General features: G+C 48.4%; 1 protein-coding gene across 1 annotated transcript in view; it reads left to right on the forward strand.

Moving 5' to 3' along the window:
* The first annotated feature begins 2,709 nt into the window (after positions 1-2,709).
* Positions 2,710-26,599, forward strand: part of CRACDL (CRACD like) — a 100,368-nt gene continuing 76,478 nt past the window's right edge. The window contains exon 1 of the mRNA XM_069494709.1: positions 2,710-2,718. The gene's annotated coding sequence lies outside the window, so the exon portion shown is untranslated. The remainder of the gene's footprint in view (positions 2,719-26,599) is intronic.

Consider the following 26,599-nt stretch of genomic DNA (forward strand, 5'->3'; position numbering starts at 1 on the left):
TCGTGGTCAGAGTTTTGATTTTGCTGCCAAGGAGATTTAGTGCTGGTCCATAGGCATTTTGAAGATTCGCCCTGTGCTCCACCTCGGTCGGAGTGTGGGAGAAAGCTGTGTTGAAAGAGCTTGTCCTCTAGTCACAAAGTGGCATTGACTGACTTCCATGTATCACTCGCACCCTTGCCTGGCGCCTGTGTGTGTCTGACAGCTCTTCCCCACCCCACCCCACCCCACCCTCTCTGCAGAGTGGCCCCTCTTCACCTGCCCCGTGCAGCCCCCCAATCCCTGCCACCCTGCGGCTCCCACCTTCCCCTGGGCAGAGCAGATGGCCCTCCTGTTCTGCTGTCAGTGATGTTTGTGAGGTTTCCTCTGTCTCCTGATGAGCACAAACCCAGGCAGCAACTCCAGGGCTCCAGGCACACCCAGGTCTCCAGAGAGAGTCATATGCCCACCAATCCCTGGGTGTCCCTGGCCCCCATGGTCCCTGTGGTATGCCCCCTGCCCCATGCATCACCCCATCGTCATCTCTGGGGGTCCCAGGACTTAGGAGTCAGTCCACCATGATGCCTGTTCTGGCTGCCTCCCAGGCACTGCCGCCAGGGCCCAAAGGAAGGACTTAGCAACTGCTGCTTCCGTGCAGAAAGGGGTAGCCAAGGCTGGCGCCTCTCTAGCACTCTGTACCCTCTTGTCCCTAGGCCTGAGTCTCTCGTGGTCTGGCACATGTTGTCCTTTTCTGCCTTGCCTTATCACTCCAAGCACAAATTGGTCCCAGTCCCTGGGTCAGGCCAGTAAATGGACATGCCCATCCTAGCCGACATCCCTTCTCTCTTTACTTCTCTACCCTGAGCTCCCCGTGCGAACCCCTTCACCAAAACCACTCCCTCTGGCAGAGACCTGTGACTGTGGACAGAGGGCAACACCAAGGGCCTGGGTCTTCTGGGCCCAGGAGGGGCCTCTGGACTGTACCGCTTTGCCCACTAGGCACCTGCCAACTGCAGACACTGCCCCCAGGGGCCAGGGCCCTGCCCTGGGAGCAGCCTTCCCTTCCTGGAGTCCCGGGATGATGCTGCCTAAACGGGCACAGGGGGAAGGGAGCCTCGTTGCCTGGCACCTCCCCCTGGAGGGCCTCAAGCCTCTGTCCGCGGGCCTTATGTTTCAGCAGGGCACGAAGGGAGGGGCCTGTTGGTGGGGAGGGCTCTGGTCGTGGGGCCAGCATGAAGGTGAAGAGTTGGCTCTGTGAGCTGGCCAGCCGGCTGTCCGTGAGGCAGGTGGGGGCTGCAGAGAAACAGAGGGCAGGGTCCCTCTCTGCCTGGCAGGGGCTCCTATTTTTAAAAAAGCCTCCCTCCATGAGGATGGAAACAAGCAGTAAGCTGGCCTGGCCAGCGTCCAGCCATGTAACCTTAGAGCCCCCATCACGGTGACAGGACCCAGCTTATGTAACCCGAGGCTGCAGCCTGGGGAAGCCACCTGGGTGGAGGACTGAGGGCGCAGGCAGGGGGCAGAGCCCAGGAACTGAGCTGGCGGGAGGGGCTGCTCCTTGGCTGGGGGCGGGGGTGGGCAGCACCCTGTGGGGCTTCTCAGGGGGGCCCCTTTCTGCGTCTGCAATTACACATGTTGATTCCCCATGGTGTCCAGGCTACATGTGGGTGTGACGTCTCCTTCTCCCTGGAAACCTGCTCCATGATGCTTGGGGCCGGCCGGGGTGGCGGTGCAGAGGCCGACTCCGGTAAATGCCGGTGCTGCTGTTGGTGCTGCTGTCTGAGGAGGCCGGGCTGCTGCCTGGTGCTGGAGGAGGCGGGAGGAGGGGACTGTTACCTCCAAGGTGAGGAATTTCACCAGCATAGTCACCTGGGCCGTTGGGCTCCCGTGTCCTCCCCTAGCCTGGCTCCTAACTGGGATTCCTGACTCCTGGGCATGAGAGGAGCATATGGGCACGTGGCAGCCCCTCGCTGGCCAGATGATGATAAAATCCTGCACCACAGAAGTGTTGTCGCAGCCTGTCACCAGGCTGTCGTGCTGCACTGTGCTGGGTCTGGTGGGGGAGGAAGCCGGGGCTCAGCTGGGAGGCGTTGAGGACCTCTCCCCAGGTCCAGCTATGGGTAAATGGTGGCATTGGGGTTTGAGCCAACCTTGTATTTTCCCGTCATGTCCTACTGGGTTGCCACAGGATCACCTGCCACAGGCCAGGTGCTTTGCCGAAGGCTTCCACGTACCTTAGCTCATTGCATCCTGCAAACAGCCCTGCAAGGTAGGTAGTGCCTGATTGTTCATTGTAATTATTGTGGGAGCTTGGAGTGTGTAAGTCACTTGCCCCACTGCATAGATTTGTTAGGGCTTTCTGCTTCTGATGACCACGCTTTCCATGACTCCTTGGATGCCCAGACCTGCCCTGTGGATGGGAGATGCGGTCCTCTGTGACTAAGGGACCCACTGGTGAGGGCCCGTCAGCCTGGCCGTGTGGCCGTCCACCTGCACCCTCCAGTCCTGTCTCCCTAGATGGCACCATGGGCCCTTCACGGTCTGACCACCTCTAACCCTGTGCACACTCCCAGCAGAGTCCAGCTTTGATACCCCACAGGCCTCACTCCTGTGTCCCCTCTGCCCACAGGCCACCTGGCCGACTGCCTATAGCCCACCTTGGGGCAGCTTTGCTGGCTCTCTTCCCCCCATGTCCTGGGCAGAAGTGGCTGTTGCTTGGTTGCTGTAGACAGACGTCTTTTACAGGTGGGTAACAGAAATGGGTTCCTCCTCCACAGACTGGGGTTTCTTGAGAGTGGGGCCTGCACCTTGTCTGGGGACATGCAGAGGAATAACACGTAACAGGTCTTCAGTGAAGGGTTTTTGAATAAGGTTGAATTGGACTTCTAGAAGCAAATAATTCCCCCCACTTTTTTCCTTGATCTAATGCTTTTTATGTTCAAGAAGTCTGGTGATATTGTAAGAATTTTCTATGTGCTGAAATAGGTCTTGGTGGTAGTCACACACAAGTTTAATTTTTAATTCTAGACTTTAACTCTGATTGTGTGCTGTGAGTATGTGGCTGGGTGTCTGAAGGAATTCACTGAGTTGAAAATGTGGGCTCTGCTCCTACCGGTGTGACGGGGTGCAGGTGGTCGGAGGCCCCAGATCCGCCCCCGGATTCCCCCGTCAGGCCGAGGACAGAGCCCGGCCGGTGGGGGTGCCCAGCGGGTGCCCCGCAGCCTCCCTTCCACTCCCCGCCTCTGGGCGCCTCCGTGGTGAGTCAGAGCGAGTGCAGCGTGGGCTTGTGCGGGTGGCAGGGAGCCCAGAATTAGCTCAGCTGCGTTTCAGCAGGGCTGCAGCAGGGAGGGGGAGGCCGTGCCAGACGGGGGGTCGGCTCCCAGGAGCCATCACAGGCCTCAGGGTGTTCGGGGAAGGCTGCTTCGTGCCTGGCACAAGCCTGATTGGAGATGAGCCCAGCGTCAAGGAAGTAGGCCTTGCGAGGCCACGGCTGGCGTGACCCCCGTGTGACAGTGACACACGTGGTGCCAGATGGGCACGGCCAGGTCATGCCTGGGGACGGAGTGGCAGACAGGTGTGGGCATCACGGTGCTCACCATTCACACCTGGACAGGGACAGCCAGCTCAGTGCCTTGACCCGCCCACAGCACACCCAGGCAGGCACAGCCTTGCTGGACCGCAGCTGGGCCGGTACCAGACAACACCCCCTCCTGTCTGGCGTTCTCTTACTCTTTTGGCATTGAATTGTTAGCACGGGTACTTTCATAAACTGCAAAATGTTTTGTTCTCTTTTGTGCCTTTTCCTGCTAGCCCCAATCTCTGGCACAGGTATGTTGCCCAGGACGCTGGTGGTTGTCACCAGAGAAAACAGGAAAGCAACACCTGCACTGTGCTGCTCACTGGGGCAAAACACGAGGGTGGGCTTCGCGCCTTCCGTAGTGAGGAGGGGCCAGGCACTTGTGTCGCCATCAGATGAGTCAGCAAGATGGAGCAGCAAAATACTTAATCACAAGTGTGTCAGCATTGTTCTAGAAGAAAACATTTTTAAAGGTTTTGGTATGCAGTATGAGCGCACGATGTTGTGGTTTCTCCGTTGCCACGTGAAATGCACGCAGAGCAGAGTGATTGGTGTGCTCGGGGTTTCTGTGGGTTTCCTTATGTGACTAGAACAGTCTGGGGAAGAAAACAAAGTGTCCGAAGGTTCTCAGGGTGGCCCAGCTTTGAGGCTAAGCCGGGTAATTTCTGCCTTCAAGTCATGGCCTGGCCTTGGCCACTAGTGTTTGGGTTCAGGTGGCCTCGGCGGGCTGGCTCCAGAGTGTGGCCGAGCATGCCACCCACCGTCCCGTTCCTGCAGGTGCCTTCCCTTCCTGCCCTGGCACTGGAGCCCCCAGTTTAGATCTGGTCCCCCTCATTGATCCTGGGACGTGGAGAGTTAAAGGAACAGGGTTTTGGAGAACACCTGCACCTAGCACACAAAGCAGGAAATTCTCAGTTGTGACAGTCCGAGAGCGGGGACCACGCTTCCATCAGCCCTGTCCCTTCAGGGCCTGATGTAACGCTTTGCATGTCGAGGCCCCTCGCTGAGTGTTCTGGGCTCCCACCCTTCCCGCGGCCTCTGCTGGTGGCTGGGCCAGACCCCGGGGGCATTTGTGCAAAGGGTCCCACAAGTCTGAAGAGACCCTCCCGTAGAGATCACTTCAAGGCACAGTGTGCCCCCAGCAGTCTTACTTGAGCCCTGTCCACTGTGAGGGGTCAGGGCCAGAATTAGCATGTCCCTTTGAGGGATGAGGTGCCTGAGGCCCCGAAAGCGGAAGGGATGTGCCTGTGTTGGGAACAGAGTCGTGAGTGTGGGAGGTTTCCCGCCCTTTAATTCAGCTCCTTGCCAGGAGCCTGCTGCTCACCTGCTGCCTGGCGTTGTCCCCCAGGGCTTACTACCTGCAGTTCTCAACCTTTCTGAAAAAATAAAAGATATCTTAGATTTTCTAATTCTCTGTGCGCAGCAAGCTCATTGGAACCTGAGTCCTAGACTGTCCCTCTTTTACTGAGAGGTGATTCTCTGCAACCTCGAGCTAAACATTTCATTTACATCAGCTCATTCAATCCACCTGTCGACCCATGAGAGCAGGGACAGTTGCTGGCTCCACTTAGCAGAAAAGGAAACAGGCCTAGTCGGAGAAGACCCTCGCTGAGGTCACCAAACAGGTGAATGGACAGGCCTGGTGGACTCCAGAGCCCACGTTCCGGCCGCAGGTGGCTGTGGGAGGGAGGGAACACCTGACTCTCACCCTCCTGGCTTCGAGGCTTCTCCTTGTTTTGGGGGAAACGGTTGTCATTGTGAGCAGAGCTGCTGCTGGTTCTGGTGGGTCCTTGGAACAGTGATTTGGGAAAGAAGGAACGTCTCAGACTGCATGTTCAAAGATGCTGCAGTCTGCTGTTCTCGAAGGGGACGTGGGGTGTCCTGCCTGAGTGCGGGGCCCAGCTCACAGTCCCCTCGACAAGGGGTCTCTGAAATCTGCTTCCCGCAGGTAGGAGCAGCTGGAAGAGGGGACGGGGCCAAGGTGGGAAGTGGCGCCATGTTAGAGGAGAGGGAGTAGAATTCCCTTGAGTGGGACTCGGGAGAGAAAGTGACACAATGAGGAGACGGTGTTACCGACTGCTCACGATGTTGTATGAAGCTGGAGGGTTGAGAATCTTTTCAAAAATGCAGCAGTTTCATTTTTCAGAATTAAATTTCCCCTTTTCAAAAGCTGCCCAAGGCCTGCTACTCGTTCCTCTTGTTGTTGGCTTCTGTTGCCACATCGCTGGCCTTTTGCCACTCCCGCTGATGGGCTCTGCACCTCGGGACTGGCTCTGCGAGTTCACAGGTGGTGCAGGAACAGGATTCTCCTGGCTGAAAGGGAACCAGGGTTAAAGAGCTAAGAGGCCAGGTGGCTTAGGACGTGCTCACAGATGGAGCGTTCGGTGCCAGGCCCCGTTCCCTGGGGAGGCCGCCAGTCAGGGCATCAGATTTCAGTGGGCCTTGGCGCTGGCAGGCTGGCAGCAGGAACGTGCTGGAGGCAGGAAGTGCCATTTGCCCAGCCAGTGTTTGCTCTTACCCTGCAGCCTGACAGCTCAGTTTGTTTGCACTCGCACATTTCATGAACAGTGGTCTGATGGCCGTTGCTTGGGTCCAGATGACACGGAAACTTTGAGAACCTCCTCTGGGATCAGATCCTTTATCTAATCCTCATGACTGCTTTCTCAGACGGGGAACAGGGGTTTCTCTGTACCTGCCCACCCCTTCTTATAAGTTACAGCTGTTATATGTAAATAAGAAGAAAACTAAACCAAAATAAAGAATAATTTTATGAACAAATAAATACTCCTTGAGAAGCACAGGGAATCTAATCCCTGTGATATGCAAATATCATAAGGGAAACTTAAGAATCCGCAGTTGCTATCTAGGGTTCATGAATTTCATGGTGTGCACAGAAGCCTTACATAGAAATTGCTTGACAGGTTTCTGCCAATTTTTTCTGAATCTTCACTGGAGACACCTCCCAGGAGCTTCTGAGATGCTGATTCACTGTGAGGCTTAAAATCAGGACACATTTATACAGTCTGTACTCTTAATGTTTGCATGAAGCTTTCAAACATATGGTTGGGCAGGACAGGTTTAGGGCAGTGGGCTTTTTCTGTGTGTAGACCACTGAACCGTTAGGATTATTCTGGCTAGTTATACAAATAAATACAGGGACACAGTCCAGGCTGAGAGGAAATAGGTTAGATATTAATGAAATTCATTTCTGTACACATGGACTTTTCATGGAAATTGTGACATTTGGTCCTCTTTTCAGGTGTGGGCCCAGCCTTCTGAATGTTTTTGCACCACTGATAGGGGCAGCACCAGAGAGGGGAAGGTCCTTGGCCTGCAAACCGCACTAGAAACCCGAGCCTTGGTCTGTTGTCCAGGGCAAGTGGCAACTTGTACCAGGGAAGGGAGGGGATGGCCCTTTCAGGTATTTATCTGCCTGATAGCATTCACAGTGACAGAGTGAGTTTGGCTTTGGGTTTTTCTTTATGCTGATAAAATCTTTCTGCTCACTTCCAAGCTGTTAAGTTGACAAGCTACCCACGGGCTGTGGGATGGGAGAGCTGTGGAGCCATCTAGCTGTGTGGCCGGGAAGGACCTGGCCTCTCCCCAGCCCACACTCCTTGCAGTGCCAGGCCCAGGCGTTTGCCAGGAAAATAACTTTGGTGGGAAGGTTGGCTTGGAACTGCATTTGCAGGAGGGACAGTGAGTGAGCCATTCTTGCCCCACAGCTGAGGACTTGGAATTGTGTAGAAGAGACCTGCTACCTGAGGGTGACCTCAGAGCTCTCCAGGCCACACATTTAGACTCTTCTGCCCTTGTAGCTAGTTTTCCAAATGAGACAGCCCGTCAGTCCACTGCTTACTGCTTTGAACACGGAAGGAGTTTCCTCGGATTGTCAGCAGCTGCTATAGCTGTGTCCAGGCTCAACCAAAAAAACCATGAGAGGAGGTCCTTGAAGTCTAGCCTTCAGAACTGCGTTTCTACCTGGCATCAGAGATGAGCACTGGCCTCATGTTCCCGTGGGTTTATCTGAAGGTACACCTTTACTCTGGATGCCTTGTGAGATTTGCACAGGTGTTTAACAGGTGTCAAAGCATAAACATTTTCTGCTTCAAGAAAAATTCCTCATCACTATTTTCCATGTGGTCTTAGGATATGTAGTTCCTTTTTCAGTCTCTTGTACACAGCAGCCAGAGTCATCTTTTAAAATGTAATCAGGCTTCCAATCCCAGACATGATGGAGTAGTAAATATTATATTTATTCTTCTTTAATAATCAATTATGATATTGGACAAAATATATGAAGCAACTGTTTACAAGAATGGAACAACACTCAGTGCAGATCTCTGATCCAGTTGGAAGCATGTGAGGCGAGCTCCACATTGGCCCTGGCTTACTGTCTGGAAGTGCTTTCAAAAACAAGGTACAGGGAAGCAGAGACCATCGGAGAGCTGAGCAGCAGAAACAGAGATCAGACTTGGGGATGCAGAGGCAGCTAGATTTGAGGGGCAGGGTATCAGAGAGGAGGGTTCTGAGCAGAGAAGGGACTTGAGAAATCTTCAAAGTGGTCCCCTAGAGTCTTGCCCAAATATTAAGCTTCATTTACACAGGGCAAGACCAAGGCTTGGCAGAGAATGATTACTGAGCAGGGTTGTGGGGGAGGGTAGTGAGCCGAACAAAGAGTATGGAGGATACATAGTCACATAGTGCTGGGAGACTTAGAGTTCTACTCTCCTGCAATGAGGAGACCTGACTGAACACCTTCCGCATTCACTCAGGTGAATTACAGAAGGGTCATACCTTAGGAATAGTGATACTCTAGCCTATACTAAGGACCACACTAGACTCTCCATAACAAAACCTAAAAACAAGGCTTGTTAGGATCAAGATGCTATGCCAATCTACTAACTGCCAGGGTAAAACTCAACACTCTTCAAATAAAGTGTTATCTGCCATATCCAGCATATAGTAAAAACATCACTGAACATGTGGGACAAGGTGATCAGTAGCAAAGAAAAAAAGGTTGATAGATACCAACTCATACAAACATAATGAGTGAACAGATAGGAATTTCAGCAGAAAAACAGAAATTAAGAAACAACCAAATGGAAATTCTAGGACTGCAAAATACAATATCTGAAATGAAAAATTCACTGGGTGGATCTAAGAGCAATTTGGATACTGGCGGAAGAAAATGTCAGTGAACCTGAAGACAGATTGGTAGAAACCATTCAAACTGAATCAGGGAGTGAAGAAACATTGAAAAGAGATGAACAGTGGCACATGAAAGATAATATCAAATAGTTTAACATATGTATAATTGGAATTCTAGAAGACAAGAGAGAGATTGGGGCAGAAGAATATTTGAGGAAATTTCCCCAAATTTGATGAAAAAAAATCTCAGCCTAAAGATTTTAGAATTTCAAGGGACCCCAATTAGGGTAAAGTCAAAGGAAACCACGCCTAGGCATACCAGAATGAAATCTCTGAAAACCAGAGATAAAAATAAAGCATGAAAGCAGCCTGAGGAAAGAAGGCACATTACATATAGGGGAACAAAAATAAACCAAAAATAAAAACCAGAAGACAATTGGATAATGTTGTTTAAAGTTCTTGAAAAAATATCTTTCAAAAACAAATGTGAAATAAAGACAGACATTTTCAGATTAACAAAAGCTGATGGAAATTGTTTCCTATAGACCTGCAATAAGAACAGTCTTTAGGCTGAAGGGAAATGCCACCAGAGAGAATATGGAGCCATAGGTAGGAATGAAAAGTGCCAGAAATGAGAAATAATGTGGTAAATAGAAAAGAATTTGTTTTCTCCTTTAAAATTTTATTTAAAAGACAATTGATGGGTTAAAGCAAAAATAATAGCAATTTATTGTGGAGTTTCTAATATATGCAGCAATAAAAGGTATGACAGAGGATAGAGGGTGGGTAAATGAAAGTATGCAGACAAGCAATAGAGAAAAGTCAACAAAAACAAATCTTGGTTCTTTAAAAAAGGTCATTAACATTGATAACCCCCTATGAAGACTAATCAAGAAAAAAGAGAATGATAACCCCCTATGAAGACTAATCAAGAAAAAAGAGAAGAAATCAAATTGCCAGTACAATAAGTCCTTGCCTAACATCATTGATAAGTTTTTGGAAACTGTTACTTTAAGTGCAGTGACATACAGAGTTCTTGAATAATGTCATTTCCTTCAGTGGCATTGTTTCTTTATAATATTGATGAGAAAAAAATTGGTTTTGTTATGTGTTATTTTGTTTAAAGTCACAGTTTCCAAGAACCTATCCACAATGTTAAGTGAGGACCTGCTGTATCAAGAATGAAATAGGACATATGGATATACATCTTACACATATTAAGAGGACAATAATGGGATATTAACAACTTTATGTCAATAAATTCAACAAATTAGATGAAACAGATAAATTCCTTGAAAAGCTAATAAAATTGACACAAGAAGAAAGTGAAAATATGAGTAGCCCTAAATTTTATTTTTTTAAATGAACTTTTAAATGCATTTTTAAAATGCACAGGCATACTTATAGAGGTGATCATAAGGCACCCATTGTTTGCATGGCACAACATCATTTGCAAAGTGCTTTCCTGGATTTTTAAAAAAAAAATCAAATTTGTAATTAAAAACTTCCACAAATAAAACTCCAGGCCCAAATGCCTTCACTAGAGAATTTTGGAAAACATTTAAAAAAGAGATAGCACCAATCTTGCATGAAATCTTTCAGAGGAGGAAGAAATACTTCCCATATAATTTTATGAGGCCAGCTTAACCACAATTTTTAAAAAATGAAAAGAAATTACATGCCAATATTCCTCACGAGCATAGGGACACAAGAAAATAGCAAAATACTTTCACATTGAATATAGCAGTACATAAAAAGGATCATACTTTATGACCAATGGGGTTCATCTCAGGAATACAAGGTTGGCTTGACATGTGAAAGTCCATGAATGTGATTCACCACATTAATTGAATAAAAATGAAGATTATATGATCTGTTCAGTAGATGCAGAAGAAAGCTTTAGACAGAATTGACAGCTTATTTATGATGAAAAACTCTTAGCAATATAGGAATAGGAGGAAAAAATTCCATACCCTGTTCAAGTTCATCTTCCAGAAACCCAGACCTAAAATCATTATAAATAACAAAAAGAAATGAAAAGCATAGGGCTGGAAAGGAAGGAATGATGTTTATTTGCAGAAGACATAATTCTAACTAATCTACAAAACTGCTACTAGATCTAATAAGTGAATTTAGAAAGGGCATAGGATATATGGTCAATATACAAAAATTAATTGTATTTTATATCCTAGCAAGAGTAATTAGAAAAAGAAATTAAAATATAAGTCACATTGTGGCAGCCTTCTGCTCAGAACTTTCTGATGGTGTTTTATATCACTCAAAATAAAATCCAAAGTCTCATCCAGGCGCTGTAAAGCCCTCCTCGCTGTTAGCCCTCCTCTCCCCGCAGCATCCAGCATGTCTCTGATCGCTCTCCAGTCTCCCTCAGCTCTGCTCCCCCCACTGCCTGCACGCTCTTCCCCACACACCTCCAGAGCTCACCCCACTTCATTCAGGCCTCTGCTCAACTGTCACCTCCTCAGAGAAGGTCCTCCCACTCACCTTATATGAAATAGCATCTCCCCTTACTCTGCTTTAATTTTCATAGCCCTCACCACTGCCTGACACATTGGATATCAGTTTGTTTATTGTCTCTGTCCACCCTTGAACGTGAGAACAAGGACTTTGTTTTTCATTGTTGACTATTGCTGCATTTGCGGTGTCTAGCGCGGTGCCTGGAACTTAGTAGTAGTGAAAAATATTTGCTTCATGCATAATTGAAAATAAAATACAGTGCTAACAGGAACAACATCTGGGGGTAAACATACTGAAGTTCAAGTACTTGGTGTGGTAGGCTTTTGGGTTTGCCTTTTTTTTTTGCTTTTTAGAAAATCTGTGTAATTTTACAGTGAAAGAAAATTTTCAGTTAAAAATTTTGATATGGATAAGAAAAAAATGTCCTCTTTGTCTGCTCAGATGAAGACACAGGCTGAGAATGATCCCGTGGATTTCCCACGGTCGTTCCCATATTAGGTGGCACATCTGGATCAAGGATCCGGGTCTCAGAGCTCCAAGGCAAGTGCTCTGTCAGAGGGCTCCCACCAAGAGACTTTCTGTGTTGAACAAGTCCCCGGGGGTGGGTGACTGGGACAAAGAGACTTGTATAGCAACTGTGGCACCATAAGGACTGCAGTGGGGAGGTTTCCTGGAGATTTGTTCCCAAGGAAAGGACAAATGAGGGTGGACCTAAAGGCAGGAAAGGGGGTCACAATGAACTCAGTGAAGGGTGCGTGGAAAGTGGGCACCTCGACTCACACTGTTTTGCACTCAGTGTCTTGTATCTCAGAGTTCCCTCTGTTTCTGTAACTCTCTCTGGGGATCATTTTACCTTGTCCTCACAGCGTTTGAGGCTGACAGGAGCTCCGAGTATCAATGACACCTGGGATGAAAGTGGCTCAGGGCTCTCTTACATGAGCTGCAGCCCTCTGTTTTGCAGATGTCACTCTGGGCACTGAGTGGCTAGGCGACATGCCAGAGATTAGACAAAGGAGTATCACCTGGATCGAGGTCCAAGAAAGCAAAACTTCTGACTGCAGCAGACTTTTTTTTTTTTTTTTTTGCAGCCTTTCTGAATCACAGGATCACACTTGTGTGTTTGAGTGTATGTGTGCACGTGTGTGTGCATGTTGAAGGATAATGCTGGAAAGAGTGTTTTTTCTTCATACTGTAGTGACACATCTGAACTTAAAATTATTACTAAGACCAACTTGATAAGCAATTAAAGGCTGAGGCAGGTTAAGAATGTTTAGTGTGTTTTCAGCATTTGGGGCTAATCAGAATGGAAGTGGTTTTCATCATTGGAATATTGGTGCTTTAGGAAAAAAATCCATTCCTTGATTTAAGTGTTTGCGGTAGATTAAAGCATCTGTCTCCTCCATGTGCCCACGGAGATGTGGCTTCTTCCCACAGGTGGAATTACTTAACAGACTGGAACATGATGTCCACTCTTACACCTCACTGAGAAATTGTAAGAGGACCCCTTTATTTTTTTGCTAGATGAGGTTTTGAAGAGTAGGGGGGAAACAAAATGGGTTTTAAAATCAAGAAATTCTTACAAGTGTTGTTTCTTGAAGGCAGGCATTTGGCGGGTTTCTGACAGTTGATCCTCAGCCCACCCGATCATGGTCCCTGTGCTGTCAGGGGTGAGCAGTGAGCCCACGCGGTGTGATCCTTGTGTTGAGTCTGCACAGGAAAGCTGAGGCCAGGCGTGAGCTCCTTTTGGCTTCAGGCTGTTTCAATCAAGCTGCTGGCTCTGCCAGTTCACGAGAAGCCGCAGGGCTCCGCACCATTGAGATCCGGTCTCCTAAGGGAGAGAGACTGGCCCCAGCCCAATGGCAAAGGGAGTGACCGTTCAAATCATGTGAGTTCGCGTCTCCCTCCATCTCCGAGTGATGTAGGGGACTGTGCTGGTGCAGCTCTGGGGTGCACCCCGAGGAGAAGAGTGTTGTCATCTCAGAACACCAAGCTTCTGAGGCAAGAGTGGTACAAGCTGGCTGTAGACACGAGGACACTTAGTACGTATTCCTAAGTGGATCTTGTAAACTTGAGGGCATGTTTGCTGGGTAACCTTTGCTTGCCTTGGAGAGATGACCTGTGGGCCAGAATGTGTCTTCTGGATGAAGAAGTGACTACTGAGCCTGGAATACTGACCCCAGAGATGAGAGGTGACTCAGGGCCCCAGAGTTCAGGGGTGCTGGGCCATGGCAAGTCCATAGAGCTGGCCTTCTCAGGTGCTTCTGCCTGGGGAGGAGTCCCCTAGCTAGTGCAGGACCTTCAGTCCTGTAGACCTTTCCCTCCGACTCGAGGGGTGATCGGGCCCTGGCAGTAACCAGCGACCCTCACCCAAGCCCATTCAGAACTTCTTTGAAAGCCTGCAGCCTGGTTTGCGAATCTAGAATGGGGGATACATCTGCTGGAAAGACCAGAACACCTGCACCCCAGGAGACCTTGGTACCCACACACTCAGGGAGCCCACTTAATATTCATAACATCATTTCCTAAGCTTTGCTGGAGTCCTCAAATGAAAGGTCTTGAACCCGTCTTAGGGAAGGGATTTTGCCCTGGCCAAGGGGCAGCAGCATCACCTGCCTTCTCCCTGGGCCTGACTCTGGGCCCCGCAGGTGGGAGCAGGTGTGGTTGATGGAAACCCCGTCACCACAGGGCTGGCAGCACCTGAGAGAGGCGGGCCCAACCCTGTGTCCTTTCATTGATGACATTCTTCCCTTGTGCCATACAGATTGACATCTGAATCTCATTTGCATACTGTTTCCAAGTCACATTTTATGACAGGTGAACCTCCAAATAGCTAGGTTGCTCCATTTGTAGATCTTTGGAACTTTTTATGTTGGAGAATGGCCTTTCCTGACTGTCCTCATGTAGGGGGCTCTTCCATCTCTGTCCCACGTTCTCAGCCAGTGTCCAGCCGTGCAGCACCGTGCCCTCAGTTGTTCCTCAGTGCTCTATGCTCACGTCGGGCCCCTCACCCAGCTTGCGAGCTCCTTGCGAGGAGGGGCTGTGTTTGATCTGACTTGGACAGTGTGTTCCTAGCAAACTGTCATTGATAATTGTTGGCACTGAGTCATATGATGCACACCCAGTTGGAGTTTACCCAATTTTGTCCATTCTGGCCCCAGATTCTGGACTTTAGTAAAGAGGCCCTAGTCCTAACTGTAAACTGGAGTCTCTAGATTATGCCTTTATTGTGTGTCAGGACTTTGAGAAGACACAGAGGATTCCTGGAGAATCATGGGCCCTGTGTGTATTCTGATGTGACACCTTCCTGTGTGGCCATGTCATGCCCAGATGCACGTCGAGGATAAGATACTGTGACATCAGCCTGCACCACCCCCTCACCTGCAGGTCACAACCCTCAGGCCACACAGGCTGACCACCCAGGATCGCCCTTCAGGACTCTGAGCTCTGAATCGAGGGACCCCTGGGACTGTGCTTGTGCCCAGCCCTGTGTCTGTATATATAAGGTCAGGGTTGTCCCAAGCAAAGGCAGACCTTTGTTGGGAACCAAAACCAGAAGTCCTGTTGTTCAGTGTTGGCAACTTTCCTGCTGTGGCAGAGTTTCAAGGGCCTCATCATGGTCAAAATTGCCACTGTTTGTTGAGCCTTCTCTATTGCCAGACCCTATGCCAACATCAGCATTTAAGTCTCAAGAACTCTGCAAAGAGGAATGGGTCCCTTTTCACAGATGAGAGGACTTACAGAACCTGTCCAAGGTCACGTTGCTCTAAATAACAGAACCAAGATGGAAGCTTGGGACTGGCAAAGCCAAATGCTTTTAAAGCCCAAACCCTGGAACCCCAACCTCATTACTTGTTGAAATACTTCCTGTCCTAAGTGAGGAGAGGGGCTCGCTGCTCCTTCCTCTGGAACTTGAATTCTCTCACCCCTGCCACCGTCACGGAGGGTGGAGCCAGGTGACCTTCTCCTTCACAGGCGAGGCCCCGTCCGTCCATGAAGCCACACCTGAGTCTCTAATTGTTTCCTGTGGCTGGTTTGCTCTGCCCAACAGGGCAGTGGCGGTGGGCGGGGGAGGCACAGCTTGCTCCCTGGCTGGGCGCAGGCCCTCGCATCATTTTTGGGTTGGAAGGAGTGTGCTTGGTTCCCCTGGGAGGCCTGCGCTCCTCCATCTGTTAGGACAAGGGGGTGACAGCAGCAGGGCACCCCTCCCGCGAGCTCAGTCCACCCGCCTTCCGTGGCCATGTCCTTAAGCCTTCCACTGTCAGGCCTACCCTGGCCTTTTAGCGCTTCTCTCTCGTTTCTTCTGTAGACAAGTGTTTTTCACGCCAGTCCAGTGGGCCACGGCATCTGCTGACCACATCTAGCTCTGCCACTGGCCCATGCTCGGGCACTGCCTCCTGCCTGCAGGGCCACCCCTGACCCCTGTTCCGCACCTGGCCATTCCCTAGCTGTCCTTCAGGGCCTAGCTGTGGTCCCAGGCGTTCCACAGATCCCTGTGGTCCCAGGGATCTCAGCCACTGAATGTCCAGTTAGCACCTGTCCGTGTTCTGCCATAAGGACATTTGTTTCCTTTCTTGCCTAGACTTGTTTAACTTATATCTGTCTCTCCCATTAACTACAAGGCTGTATGAAGACTCTTGGTCATACTTAGGTGCTTATTGTATATTTGTACATTTTTTAAAGGATTAATGTCTTGAGGTTAAAAGATCTGGTCTCCCCACTTTGCATGGCCCAGTGGCCAGCCTCGTGCTGGGCTCCCACTCGCTGCGCCTCACATACCAGCCAAGTGACCAACAGAGAATTTTCTTTCAGTTGATTCCACAATTTTTGTATATTTTATTTTATTTTATTTTTTTAGAGACAGGGTATCACTATGTTGCCCAGGCTGGTCTCAAACTCCTGGCCTCAAGCATTTCTCCCACCTTGGCCTTGAGATTACAGGTGTGAGCCACTGTGTCTGGCCTTGTATCTTGGTATAGTGGCTAAAGCCTAATACAATCAACTCTTGATTAGTAATCTATGAATTCACTGTTATGGATTATATGTGACAAACTGTAAATCCTGTCCCAGCTTCCCCAACTGCTCAGCAGGCTTCAAGGCTCCCTGATCCAATCCACTGATGGTGAAAGCTTGGGGAGCACCGTGATTTTGTGGAACCTAAGCAAAGTGCCGATTGCCAGCAACCTCACAGTGGGCTCCGTGGTCCTGGATCATCTGGGACTGTCTCCCTGGAGGGCGGAGGATGCACCACCTGTCTCTGCTCTCAGTACTGTGCTGTGCACATCCAGGCACTCAGTAAATGTTTGCTGGATAACTTGTCAAATGAGGGTAACATCCAGAGTTGCCTTCTAGCTCAGAATTCTGCGAATAGCTGAATACATGATTGAGACGCACCCCTAGTCCCCTCTTATTGTGTGGGAAGGGCAGGAAAAACAATAACTAAGTCTTGACTATATATCCCAAGTTAGGTTTGTAAATAATGAAAATAAGGATTACTTTTTCTCTTTTCATTGGATTACATGGAACATCCCTACTTTAGGAATTAAAAAAAGTTATATCCCACAAAACCTTCAAGGCTTTAGTGTTTTACTAATCTGTTTCCACATATATAAGCCACTGGTTTTCTGCATACTCCATGTTATGAATTTGGTTTGCTGCGATCAGGAATCTATGACAGGGAGACGATTTCTTTGGCATCCATGCATTTAAGCAATGCTGTCAGTGCTTTCAAGTTTAATACCAGAAGGGTGAAAGGAACAAACCGCTGATACATGCAACAGCTTGGATGCAATCTCGAAAGCGTCACACTGCATGAGAGAAGCCAATCTCAAAATGTTACGTACTGGACGGTTCCATTTTTGTGACATTCTCAAAAAGACAGAATGATAGTGATGGAGAACAGATCAGTGATTGCTGGTGTGTGTGTGTGTGAGAGAGAGAGAGAGAGAGAGATTATAAAGGCACAGCATGAGGGAGGATTTTTTGGAGGGTGATGGGACAGCTCTGTATCCTGACTGTGGTGGTGGCTACATGGCTCTACACGTGTCAAAACTCGTGGACCTGTACACTCAAACCAAGTCAGATTTACAGTGTGATCATTTAAAAAATAACATAAAATATTAGCAGAGGGGTGAGGAATGTCTGACTGGTTTGGTCACTGACAATAGGCTCAGGCCCCTCCCCTCCCCTGGAAGCACCCCCTCTGTGCTGGGGTTCGGATACATCCCCAGCCCGGGGTTCACTTCATATCATGAGCATCAACCTTTCTGCCGACGACAGTTGTCAGGACTCACTCAAGGTCCGGATCTGGTTTCCTCTGCTGCATAAAAAGGTTGTGGAGTTTGTACCTCTGCTCCAGACTTGCCCCTTAAGGTGTAGGGAGGGTGCAGGTTTGGGTGGGTTTTTTTGGATGTATCTCCTTTCGTGAGTGTTTATATGAATGTTCATGTGAATGTGTTTGTTTATATGAGATTGACGAGTTCAGAACAATTATTCCTTTTCAGCTCTTGATTTCTTCCTTTGCAATATTTTCTTGTCTGAAGTCGTGCACGTGTCCACAGCTGTGAACGCGTCTTTATTTCCCTCCCCCCAGCACAGCCTTGCCTCTTGGTGAGGGACTGCACCATCCGCTCACCTGCCCCCCTGGGAAACCTGGGTCCGTCCTTGCCTCTCCTCCTCCTCACTTCCCAGCCCTACTTGAGGCACCACGTCCTGTGCGTTCTGCCCTCAAGCTGGCCCCCTCCTGTCTGTCCCCTGCCATCACCCAGCCCTCCTGCCACAGCCCTCCATCCCTGGTGCTGCCCTTGGCTTGATCTGTTTGAGCTGCCATGACACTTCCATAGACTGAGTGGCTTCTAAACAGAAATTTGTTTCTCACAGTTCTGGAGATGGGGAAGTCCTAGATCAAAGCACCAGCAGACTCAGGCGCTGGTGAGGGCCCACTTTCTGGTTCATAGGTGGCATCTTCTCGCTTTGTGCTCACATGGCAGGAGTGAGAGGGCTTTCTGGGGTCTCTTTTATAAGGACACTAATCCCATCATGAGGCTCCACCCCCACGACCTAATCACTTCCCAAAGGCCCCACCTCCTCATGCCATCACCTTGGGGGTTAAGATTTCAACATAGGAATGTTGGGGGGACACAAACATTCAGACCATAGCAGCCCTGTAACCAAGGGGGTCTTCTTAACACTTGAATTTGATCATGTGATCCTCCAGCTGAAAATTTTCCATGCTCTCATTACCTTTAAAATAGAGTCCAAGCATCTTATTGTGGCTTACTATTCTTGAATCATCTACTATTTATCTAGCTTAGTTCCCTTCCCCACCCTACTCCAACACTCAAAACCTCGGTGATACTGAACTTCTTACAGTGCCTTGAGCAGGTTCTATCCTCTCTTGCCTCTTAGCCTCTGCATATACTGTTCCCTATACTTGGAATCTTGGCCTCCACTCCCCGCTGCCACCACACACAGTATTTGTCTGACAGACTTTCTGTTCACCCATCCTGCCTCGGCCTAGCTCTCACTTGCTTCTGGGCTAAGCGTCCTTCCTTCCTGCTCTCAAAGCCACTGATTCCTCTCCCCTGGCACCTGCCACACTGTGTTGTAATTGCTCCCGGATCTAGGCTGTAAGATCTTTGCAGGCAGAACCCTCGCTCTGTTCTCACTAATGTGTCCTGGGCACCTGGCATGGTGCCCATAGCTAGAAGGTGCTGAGGTCAGATTTTTTGATGAATGGACAGAGGCATCTGTAAAATCCCAGGGCCAGCGACCACCAGGAGTTTAATGAGTGACACCTAGGTGCAGGTGCTGACATTCTGGCTAGGGAGATCATAACTGCTGAAACATTTGAATAATAATTGTGTTAAGCCTGTGGCATGAACTCCAGATCCATCAAAGGAGAGGACAGAGGCTGGAGACAGTTTCACAGAGCTTCTTCCCCCAAACCTTTCTTTGCCTATTTTCTCATAATATGTAGATTTACCTCACTTCTCACACTATACAGATTGCTGCCCACTCACCAAAGCTGGGCCATGAGGACCCACCACACACCCCTTTGGGGGTGACTGGAGGTAGCCCAAGTCTTTTCTGTCCCATCTCATGAGAGATCACATCTATGGCCGTTTTACGTGGCCACTCAGCCCAGCATCTCTCACACCTTCGTGCTGCTTTCATGGGTTGTGGTTGTGTTGTGCTTCTCTGCTCTAATTATCGTTGAAACACTTCCCACTGTGGCCTCTCATGAGCTATCACTCTCCTGCCGAGTGGTTCTGGAGCCAGGTCCTTTATAGAGATGTGATGGGAGGGGTGTTCTCTGCTGCTTCCCTCTTCCCACTCTGCTTTCCCTCCCCCCTACATCTAAAAAGATAGCTTTGCACTTGGAAAACACAGTGTCTTGAATCAAAGTTTGAGCAGAAGTACTGCTGATTCGAACATGTGATAGGCAGCTCCACTGAGTGAGGAAGAGTAAGGCCCAAGGCCATTGTTTCTCCACCTTGGCTGCCCATAGCAGTCACCTGGGGAGCTTTAGCACAGCCCGATGCCCAAGCCCATCCCCGGCTAATTCAGTCGGAGTCTCTAGGGGTTGGCACTCAGGTGATTCCAGTTGTACAGGCCATGGGAATTCAGGTGATCCTGAGTATTTGCCAATTCAGAGCCTTGACTGGGTTACCCCGGACGGCATGAGTTTCCTTGGGAAAAGACAATCTGTTCAAAATGAGGAGGACAGAAATAGACTCAGGAGACTTTTTTTCTTTTTAATTTTCTTTTAATAACAGGAGTTACTGAAAAAAAAAAATACTATAGAAGCAACAGAAGTAAAAAGTTATAATCTCTTCCCCAGAGATAAAGCCATATGTGTCTCTCCAGATCTTTTTTACACATTTACACAACAGGACATGAAAATAGGGCTGCTTCTGCACTCTTGACTGAGGACAATTTTGTGGGGCCGGGTGCCCCCAAGTTCCATGGTGTGGTGAAGGCAGATGGGCTCTAGCCTCCAGCCTGCTGAGGAGGTGCAATCTTAGGTGGAGAGAATGTTACAGGGAGCCTGTTTCCTGCCCTGTGTCCCCTTGCCCTGGTGTGCCTGGAGATTGGGGGCAGCCCTGGGAAAGGCCTCTTAGGACTGGCAGTACTCCTGCCAGGGGTGGACAAGGGATGCAGCCAGCGGGCCAGAGGGTTTGTGAGCTGGCAGTGGGGGGCCAGGACCAGGTCTCAGAGAGACCAGAAAAGCTATGGCTGAGATCTCTGGAGGTGGCAGGAGCAGGTCCACACAGCAAGTTTAGTAAGAGTATGAAGAAGGTGCAGTGGGTTTCTGCTTTCACTCTAAGAAGTCTAGTTGGGTCTATAACTGGTTACATTTACATATATGTATATATGCATATTGAAGTTCACTTTTTATGCAAAAATAAAATCATAGTTTATGTGTTTTTCTGAAGATCTTCTTTAAACTTCACAATGTATTTTATAGATACTTCTATGTCAGTAAATTGATCTACCTCATTTCTTTTAACCACTCTTTAGTAGTTAACCATTCCCATGTAGGAGAGGTATTTACGATATATCTAATTTTTTAATACAAACCTGACTGCAGGGGACCTATTTGTCCATTTTTCTATATGGGTTTCTGTGAATATTTCTATAGAATAAATTCCCAGTAGAATTGCTGGATCAAAGAATGAGTATATTTTCTTCACCCCAAAAGGAAACTCTCTGTACCTGTTAAGCAGTTGCTCCCCCATTTTTTTTATTTTTGAAGGATAGTTTTGCTAGATCCAGTGGTTTTGGTCCATAGTCTTTTTCTTTCAGCACTTTGAATAGTTCATCTCACTACCTTCTGGCCTCCCTGGCTTCTCATGAGAAATCAGTTGCTGTCTTATTAAGGACCCCTTGTATGTGATAAGTCACTTCTCTCTTACTACTTTCAAGAATCTTTGACTTTGACAGTTTGATTATGACATATCTAGGTATGGATCTCTTTGAATCTGTCCTACTTGGAGTCTATTGAGCTTCTTGGAGGATGTATAGATTCCTCAAATTTTGGAAGTGCTCACTTATTTTTCAAATGTTCTTTCTACACCATTCTCTTTCCCCTCTTTCTGAAACTCAATATGCACATGTCAGTATGCTCAGTGGCCTCTCACAGGTCTCTGTGTATTTTTCTTCATTGTTATGTCTTTCTGTTCCTTAGAGAGGTTAATCTTAATTGATCTGTCTTCAAGTTTACTAAATCTTTCTTCTGCCAGTTCAGATATGCTATTGAGCCCCTCCAGTGATTTTGAAAATTTCAATTATTGCACTTTTCAACTCCAGAATTTCTACTTGTCTCTCTTTTAAAAATTAATCTCTTCGTTTGTATTCTCTATTTGGTGAGATATCATTCTCATACTTTCCGTTATACATGTTTTCTTGATTTTTTTTAACATATTTAAAACAATTAAGTTCTTTCTCTAATAAGTCTGACATCTGAGTTTTCTGTGTATAGACTATATTTTGTGTTTGTTTTTATGTCTTGCAATTTTTTGTTGAAAATTTTAAAAATATAATGTGGCAACTTTGGATATCAGATTCACCTTCCCTCCCCAGGGTTTGTTGTTATTCCAGTTTGTTGATATCATGGTTTGTTGACGTTTCTGAACTCGTTTTGCAAAGTCTACATTTTTGTCATCTGTGGCCATGGAATTCACTTGATTAGCTTAGTGATAAGCTAATGATTGGACAGAGATTAACATTTAGAACAAATAAGCCTCCCAATCTTTGTTGAGAGACTCTGTGGACAACACTCAACTAGGTAGTTGACAAGTCTGTCTAAACCCTCACTTCCTACTTGTGCAGAGCCTCAGGATCAGTCAGAAGCGAAAGTTTAAGGCCTTCTCAGGTCTTTCCTGAGTGTGTGTACAGCCTTACATGTGATAGTCTAGGTTCCCAGGAACATGCTGGGCTTCCTTTGAAGCTTTTTAGTTAGGCTATTGTATGCCCCAACTGTTATCCACTGCCTGTCAGAGCTAGCTGTAAAGTTAAATATTTGCCTGTAATTGTCTTCAACAAGCACTTCAGTGGGGCTTTTCACACTGGTGACCTCTGACTCAGGTCAGAGCAGGTTTTCCCTCTTGCAGGTGTGATTTTCCAGGGAACCACCAGACAGGTCAAATCATGACAATTCTCTGAGAGTGGAGTTTCGAAGCAGCTTCAACCCCGTTCTTCCCCCTCCAGTGGCTGCCAGGCTGCTGGTTTACACAGTCAGCGTGAAGCTGTTGGTTTTCAAGGCTCTCATGGAAGTAGAGAGCAGGGGATTGGAATATGGCAAGTGGAAATGCCACAAGGCTCACAGTTCTCAACGAGATTCAGCTGTTTCTCTTGAAGAAATGCTCCCTGGATTGTTGCATTAATTTCCAGAGTTCTGAAAAGTTAATTCTGACTCCCCTCCCCCCCCCAGTTTTCTCAGTGCTTTTATGGGGGAGACTTCTTGTTGATGTCACTGGCTTTTGTTTTTATTATTTAAAATGTTTTGCATCCCCATTGAATGTTTGATGTCATCATGTTTGATTAGCTGAGAGAGCTCACTTTTGCCACCAGTTCACTCTGTGTCCTGGGGCAAGTTACAGAACCTGTCAACCTCAGTTCCACTGCTTGAAAACTTTTTGGTTGGTTGCCAAATGAGAGCTCCAGTTTTTGCCACATCTGAGATTCTGAGCTTTTAAGAGCTATATTTTCATCCACGTTTTCTGTTTTTCCTTATTCAGTTTTACTGAGTTTATTTTTTTAGTGCTTACCACATCCTGTCAATCATATTTTTTCAATAATTATTTCATTCTGAATTGTAAACATTCTTCCAATAGCATCATATGGCTCTTGGCTGTTATTTATTCCGGCTGAAAAACTTTAAAAATGTAGTTGCTATGTATTCTACCATCGTAAAAAATGTGGGGAAAAATGCAGTTGCTCTCTCCACCAGTATCCTCCCCTTTGGTTTAGCAGCTCCTCAGCACAACGTTGAAGGAGGGAGATTTAAGGAGGTCTTAGGACAGGGTCTTGATGTCAGGTCTAGAGTTCCGGTGTCATATTATTTGAGCCACATGTCTCACGTACCCTTTACGGTTGCTGAAGAATTGACTGAGCAGCAGATTTTTCAGAAACTGTCTGGACCGGATCATCTCCGTAAGCTGCAGAGCCTGTGTGTATGTGAGCTTCGGCTTCTTTCTGATGGTTTCTTAGTACAGGTGTCTCATCAGCATAGATACACACCTTCCCAAACTCCCGTGCCATTCTGTGCCCGGTGCCCTCTCACGCCTCTCCTGGGGAGCTGAAGCTGCCTCAGTGCCCACTTGTTCCAGGGTTTGAGGAAGGGGGCAAAGGACCTGATGCCACTCTCTGGAAGGCCCAAGTTCAATTCATTCTCCCATTTTTCAGGTGCCTGCAAGTAGGGATGTGTCTTAGTCCATTCCAACTGCTATAACAGAATATCATAAACAACAGAAATTCATTTCTCACAGTTCTGGGGCCGGGAAGTTCAAGATCAAGGTACTGGCAGACTTGGTGTCTGGTGAGAGTCCACTCCCTGGCTCATGGATGGCCGTCTTCTTGCTGTGTCCTCATATGGCAGAAGGAATGAGAGAGTTCTGGGGCCTCTTTTATAAAGGCACTAATTCCACTCATGAGGGCTCTACCCTCATGATGCAATCATCTCCCAAAGGCCCCACATCCTAATACCATCACCTTAGGGATTAGGATTTCAACACATGAATTTGGGTGTGGGGGCACAATAATTTTGTCTATAGCAGGATCATCCTTGTGTTCCACTCTCCATTGGAGTTGGGTTGGGTGGCAGTTATGGGCAGGGATGTCCTGATGGTGAGGCTAGGCTGGCTGTCACTATGGGAGGAGGTGGGATTCAGGTCCAGTGGCACCATCTTAATTCCTTTCTCACCTGCTTCCAGCCCTGCATGTTTCTTCTCTGGAGGCCTGTGCATGAGGTTATGATGGGTCGCTGGCAACATCTAGCCATGGCCCTACCTGTCCCTCTGTGTTGAGCCCTCCCTCCTGGCCCTGGGAGCCGCTCAGGCCTCTGAGTTATTTGGCCAGGAATTTGCTGCTGATCCAGGCCCTGTCTTGGCCTCAGTGTCAGTCATCCATGGCAGGAAGGGGCAGGTGTTTGCCATGTGTTTCCAGGGCCTCCTTAGCACCAGGTTCTACCCCACCAGCCCTCACGCCCTCTGCTGACCTGTGTCCCCAGGTGAGTGGGGGCACCTGTGGGTCTGCTGTCCCCGCCCGCCAGCACAGGCTGCTCCTCTGCCACAGATCATCCTGTGTGGGTGGTGCTATTTCTGAACCCCAGTGAGTTAGGACGGGACAGCCAGAGCAGGCCTGTGCGGAGGTGGTGTGGGTGGGTGCCCATGTGCTGCATTTTGAGAGGTGCCAAAAATAACAGTGAGCAATAATCCCTTCCATTAGCTCCATCCCTCCTTTGTACATTACATCATCCACTCGGTCCTAAAGAGCAGCCTGTACAACAAGCCTTGTTGTCCTCTTTGGATTCGTGAGAAACTTACCAGGCCCAGGCTGGTGAGTGACACCAGGATGCCAGTGTAGACAGAAGTTTGAATTCTCTCTGATCTACTCAGGCTTAGGTTTATCCCTCCATTTGGATGGCAGAGTTTTGTCACGTCTGGTTTGTCACACTAGTTGCACTTGTGTTAGCTTTATACAAACACGTTCTTGTTGGGTGGCACAGAACCAGTGGGAGCAACATGCTGCTGCCCCACATGGAGCATCTGACGTGTGCAGAGCCCCGGGTGGGGCTCCCCAGGTGCAGGTCTCAGGCCACCAGTGCAAGTGCCTGAGAAACACAACTTTCAGCTTCGTTACTGCTTTGAGCTCCAGGGCTGACTGCCTGCCAGTCTAATCTCAGCCAACCTGGTGTTTCTTCCAGCCTTCAGCACCCAGGGGGTAACATTTATGTTCTGGGAGGTGGATTGTGGTGCCTGGATATTGGGATGGCAGAAATGCTGCCAGTCCTGCACGCCATTTTTCCAATCCATCAAGACCTCCATCCTTCCATCTCTATGCCAGTCGCTCTGGGTTGGTGTTGAGTCTTCCATCATTGGTCCCTTTGCATCGGGTGACCTGCCCCACCCAAGGGCACACCCCCACTCCTACTGAGCCTTGGGACGCCATGTGAGGCTTTCCTAAATGCCCCTCATGGCTCTTCCTACCCAAGGACCTTGCTGCTGCTACCTGTGTCTACTTCACTCTAAGGCCCTTCAACCTTTGCTAGATTCTTTCCTACCTGCTGGGAGAAGGGAGGCCATCAAAATGCACTGGGCAAGTGCAGGGGATGGGCCAGAACTTGGAGTTTGCTTATTCTGCTGTTACTGTGCTATTCAAAAGTGGTTCTGATATGAAGGGATCATGCCTCTGCCCTGTGTAAATCTACAACAAATAGACTCTTCTCTTAATGATACCTACCTTACAGTTTGCCTCAGCCTGTCCTGGCTGCAGCTGTCCTGAAAGTGTATCAAAATGCTTTATCCCATGTATTTAAAATGGAACCAAACAGAACGTGTCTAGGCAGCTTCAGAGGGTTCAAATGCTTTGACATCACTCAGCCAGCCCCTGTTTGCTCCAGGAAGGTGGGACTCTTTCTTTTACAGGTAAGGAGTGCAAAGGCTTGTGTGGCTTTTTAGAAACCAGGGAGACAGATTTTATGGCTCATATAACTGGAGAGGCATAGGTAGCTTCAGGAATGGCTGGATCCAGGACTCCAGAGTCCCCAGGTGTGTTTTGCTTTTCTCTTTTCAGCTCTTGGTGGTTCTTTCCTCTATAGATTCACATGCTCCCAGGCCCAGCAAAAAAGAAACATTCTCTTTCAGCAATTCCAGAAAGCCCTGAGCCTCACTCTCCTTGGCCTGAAACCAGTCACGTGTCTGTCCCTGAAATGACCATCTTTGCCAGGGGAATGGAACTACATTGACTGGCTTAGGCCTGAGCCATGTCTGTGGCTCCTGTTTGGGCCATACTGTGTATTAAGAGCCTGGCTTTGGCAGGTTCTTACCAAATCCCTGGGTGTCTGGACCCGGGTGAATGGTTTCCAGCCCTGTTGGAGGAGTCATCCCCTCTGCTCTGTGGTGCCCAGAGTGAAGCTGCTGCCTCGCCCCCTGCTTTGAGTGGAATGCAGCCCGAATGGCCTTTAGCCTTCCAGTGAGTTCCCATTCCTAGGAGGCTGTGGTCCCTCAGTTCTCCTTTATTTGGCCTTCAGTGACTCAAAGGAACACTTTTTTGTTTCTGTGTAGCATTAGATGTGGACGTATGTAATCCCACCCTGCCCACATTTTGGGTTTTAGATCGTCACCCCTGCTGTTCCCAGACCCTCACCCAGGGGTTGGAAAGCCTCATGTCCCTTCCCAGGGAACTCTAACTGTTCGGCCCTTC

This window comes from Eulemur rufifrons, chromosome 19 (genome assembly GCF_041146395.1).
Source record: "Eulemur rufifrons isolate Redbay chromosome 19, OSU_ERuf_1, whole genome shotgun sequence".
In the NCBI taxonomy this organism is placed as follows: Eukaryota; Metazoa; Chordata; class Mammalia; order Primates; family Lemuridae; genus Eulemur; species Eulemur rufifrons.